Source organism: Astatotilapia calliptera, chromosome 2 (assembly GCF_964374335.1).
Source record: "Astatotilapia calliptera chromosome 2, fAstCal68.1, whole genome shotgun sequence".
In the NCBI taxonomy this organism is placed as follows: Eukaryota; Metazoa; Chordata; class Actinopteri; order Cichliformes; family Cichlidae; genus Astatotilapia; species Astatotilapia calliptera.
Genome location: NC_137423.1, coordinates 24,403,727 through 24,407,903, shown reverse-complemented (window position 1 = coordinate 24,407,903; position 4,177 = coordinate 24,403,727). Strand labels below are relative to the sequence as shown.

The 4,177-nt window shown below is 41.8% G+C and overlaps 1 long non-coding RNA gene across 1 annotated transcript; it reads right to left on the bottom strand.

Annotated features, from left to right (window-relative positions):
* Positions 1–2,876: 2,876 nt before the first annotated feature.
* LOC113029198 (uncharacterized) lies at positions 2,877–3,417 on the bottom strand. Its single transcript, XR_003273358.2, has 3 exons — positions 3,299–3,417; positions 3,080–3,224; positions 2,877–2,997 (listed from the first exon to the last, which is right to left on the bottom strand). It is a non-coding gene; the product is annotated as an uncharacterized LOC113029198 (long non-coding RNA).
* Between the last annotated feature and the right edge of the window lie 760 nt (positions 3,418–4,177).

Sequence of the window (4,177 nt, the reverse complement as noted above, 5' to 3'; positions counted from 1 at the left end):
GCGTGCCATCAATCAAAGCATTTTAATGGATATCTCTACATAACACCTTCTCCACTTTTAAATATAATTTCTCCACTGCCTGCACAATATCTTAAATACGAGCGTGTCCCACAGTTCGTGCAAACCCAGCATTTACACCTATCCCAAACTTCCAGTTTCAGAGAAACAAGGAGCATTTGCATAACCGTACGTGCTCGCATTGCTCTGATTCCTCTGCAAATATACGGCCTCATTAATTAAGCATAACATGACAGGCATTCCTCACGTCATACAGTTTCAGCTGAGCAGGCAGATGGTTTATGCTTTCTTAATGGGGAGAAATACTTACCAGTGGGATGATAGCTGCTTTGACAGATCAGTGGTAGTGAGGAGGTCAAAGTCAGTGTAACGCACAGTATGTGCATTGTTTTCCAAATAGGGCTGTTTGTCAGAATGCCTCCGGCGCTTGGATGGTGTTTGGGTGTTGCATTGTTTATGTGTTACAAAGTGAAGGCTACACATGAGACCTCTTTAAAGTTAAGGGAGTTTGTTTTCTGCGAGTGGATGTGTTTGTTGGAGTTAAGGCTCAAAGGAATCTTTCTTAGTCAGATGAGAATTTGGTATGAAAAGGGGGTGGAAAAAAAAAAGCTAAATCTATAAATGGTGGCATAAATCTCTGTCTCTGCTCAGAGTTCTGTCTGCTGGTAGAGAGGCTGTGGGCAAGCCAAGGCAGTGGGCAGGGCTCCATCAGATAGCAGTTATTGGCCAGGGTTCTGACACAGTCTCAACACGTGTTTCTTTGATTTTCATAGACTGAAGAGGTTTTCTACAGCCCCATGCTCATGTATACATCACCATCACAGACACTTTGGTGTTTGTACAGTTTTCAGTCACAGTGGAGAGCCTGGACATTTTTCACACATGAAAACATGACGCTCTGGACCCTAGAATGCCATGGCATGTGTATTTGCTGATATATATAGTGTTTAGTAAGACTTATTATGCGCTTTTCTATTTTTCTCTGTTTCACATGTAGCTAAGATTAACAGTTACAACTTACAGGAACAAATGGCCTCCCACTAGAAAAGGGTAGAGAAAGGTTCTTGAGGAAAATAATTTATTGCAATTTGCAGAACAAAATAATTCAGTTTGTCCAGTGCACCATTAGTAATTACCCAATTTAACACACATTTTGAATTTTAACACTACTGTGTTAGCTTCAGGTTAGAAAAACAAACAATTCTCATAGTGCAATGCTAAAGTTTAATTTCCACATACTGCAAGAATCCAGATATGAATTGAGCCAAAATGCAGTTAATGCATTTGTTGGTTACACAGTGGCTGAGAGCCAGCATGAAATAGTATAAGTATAAGCATTTTATGTGGCTGCTGTTGTTTGATAGATGAGAAAGTAATAGGTCACAATTAACTTCATTACTTCATATTTGCCTAAATTATGGTTGTCTGGCTTCAGTAACTGTGAACATGACATCAAGTGATAAGCCCAAATTAAAGCATTCACATAATTTTGATGTTCAGTATTTATCACTGAAATATGGAATGCATGGGTACATACGCTACTTCAGTTTACACATGTAACTAGATTGTAATATAAATATTTGTACAGAGAAAGGATAAATAAAATACCACAAAGGAAAGAAAAGTTTAAAATGTGTGATTTAAACCTGTAAATACAGTGTGACTGATCTGTAGACAGAAGGCCCAATTGTTCAACCTTCTCAGACATATTTCTTTAGTGTGCCTTGCAGCATCAAGGGCACTGGCATTGAAATATTTGTCAGTTGACTAGTTTATCACAGTGGTCAAAAATGATATTTATTTTCTGAGTCAAACTTTCAAAACTCTACAGTTATACTTTCCATGTGACACTAACCAACCTGGGTTAGGCTCAACTGAGATTAGCCTGTTGCACAGGGATAAATACAACAAGCCTTCTTCTTCCACCTGGTTGCCCCACCGTGACTGCACGGTCTTTTCGTAAGTTTGTTCTTAGTATTGGTTAAAAATTGTCTTTGCATGTGCTAGCCTCTATAAACAGACAGGTTAGCATGCAGGTGTTTGATTTTTGGGTCAGAATTCAGAACCTGACCTGTGGCATTGTTTATTTTGTTTGCAGCCAGGTAAACCTTGTATTTAACTTTGATATTTAATTGAAATGTGCCTGGGGACTGAGCCAAACACTCATTTTGATCACTGAAGTGTGCTTCTGTTGCTTTGCCAGCCTTATTTTTAATTTTACTGTTGATTTAGTGCATTTGACGTTGTTTTAAACGGCAGCTTTTGTTGCCGGGTATTAATAAATGTTTGCCTTAACAGCTGCTTTTATTCTGTTGTTTTAATTTGTTTTGTTGCTAACTTTAATTAATTGCGATTGGATTTTAAAGAGGCCAATTAAAGGAGCCAATCAATCCTGGTAACAGGTGGCATCAGTCTTTACTTAGTGTTTTGACTTACCTTACATATGCAGTATGTATGCTTGAATTTAATGATATTCAGTTGTGGAAGATCATTTCTGCATGCCAGTTGACATTTCAAGCTGTGCTGCATCACTGTTTTAATAAAAGTCCTTTTTCATTGTTGTACTGCTTTTTATTTGTGTTGCCTGGCATCAGTGCTTGGTTTTAGGGATTTTAAGTGAAGTATTTATGTAATGGTTATAAATTTTCAAAAAAATTATTATAAGGTTGTGCTGGGTCACTTCCTGGCACAGTTATTAGAACACTAATGGGCCAGCAATAGTAGTGATGCTAAACACACCAACACCTACTAAACACTAGTGTGTAAGCGCAGCAGAGTATCAATTTGAGGTAAATGTTAACTACCTGTCATGCGCCGTGGTGCGCGGGCACGAAAGGATCCAGGCGCAGACTCCGAGCTAACAAAAAGACACTTTATTAAAACAACGAAAGGCGACCCGGGGAAAGTAGAGAGCAAAACAGAAACTAAAAATCCGGGGAAACAATGACACGAGGAAGCCGGGATCGGGACGGCGGGGGGCTGCAATAGAAAGGGGAGATGATTACTAGGGAGCCAGGAAGCGGGGAGAACATATCAGGACTGAGTTAGAGTAGGGGCTTACGATAGAACGGAACCGTGGGAGCTCGGGAGGGAAGTGTGGCAGTCCGTGGGGGCAGGAAGTCCGTGGAATGGCGAGTGGGCCAGGTGAGCACCGCGAGATCCAGTTGAGCCGGAGGACAGGCAGGTAGCAGACGCCGAGTAGAAACCTGGACAGAAGTAGGCAGGTTAAACAAAGTTCCAAGCAGAAGAGAATGCACACTTTTCGTGGAAGTCTGGTTACCACTGTGGGGATGACTACGGACTGGCGTGGAGCATCCGTCAGCGCCAGATTAAGTGGATCTCCGTGTAATCACCGGGATGGAGAGCAGGTGTGCTGGTGATGGCCCAGCCCGGGGGTGTGGCTGCCCGAGCATCACGCATTCCACAGACACAGGACCACGGACCATGACACTACCTCCAGGTTCTGATGTCCTGCTTTTACATTAGATTTTTATTTTCTATCACGGTGAAGAGGCCCAGCGCTGAATAATGGAAAAGTGACATTTAAATAGAAACTGTTTTTCCATGGTTAAGTTCTCCTCTGTTCTGCCTCTTTGGCACACCAAAGGGCTCACTGCTTGTGAATCTAATGAAGTTTGATTTGTACCCACACCTCATTGCTTCAGGGGAATCTCTGGGGTCAAAGTAGACACACACTCACAGTCACGCATACACCTCTCCATTTACGACTGCTATGCTTGACAGTACAGAGAACAAAGTTTTTCTTCTCTCATTTATGTCTTTTGTGTGGTTGTACATGATGACACCTTCATGAAGACTCTCGCGTAGTGTTCAAATGGTCTGACACTGAAAATGTCTTATTGTTTCATCAGCCCATTTACCTCACCTTCTAATGAAGCAGCTGGTAGACCTGTCACTTCTTCTTTGTATGAAATGTGTTTGCCTTGGTTAGTCTTTAATCTTCCCTCCTCCTTGTGCTCTCTTCTTCTGTTTCCCGCTTTTGATTTTAACAGGCCTAATAACAACCTTATCTCTTTCTTCCATGCAATTTATCCCCGTCTTCGCCCAGTGTGTGGGCAAACAGGCACAAGCACACAGCACGCTGCTTGGCATAGCTCGCTGACACGCGTTAATGAAGGTCAGCGGGCCACTTCATGCT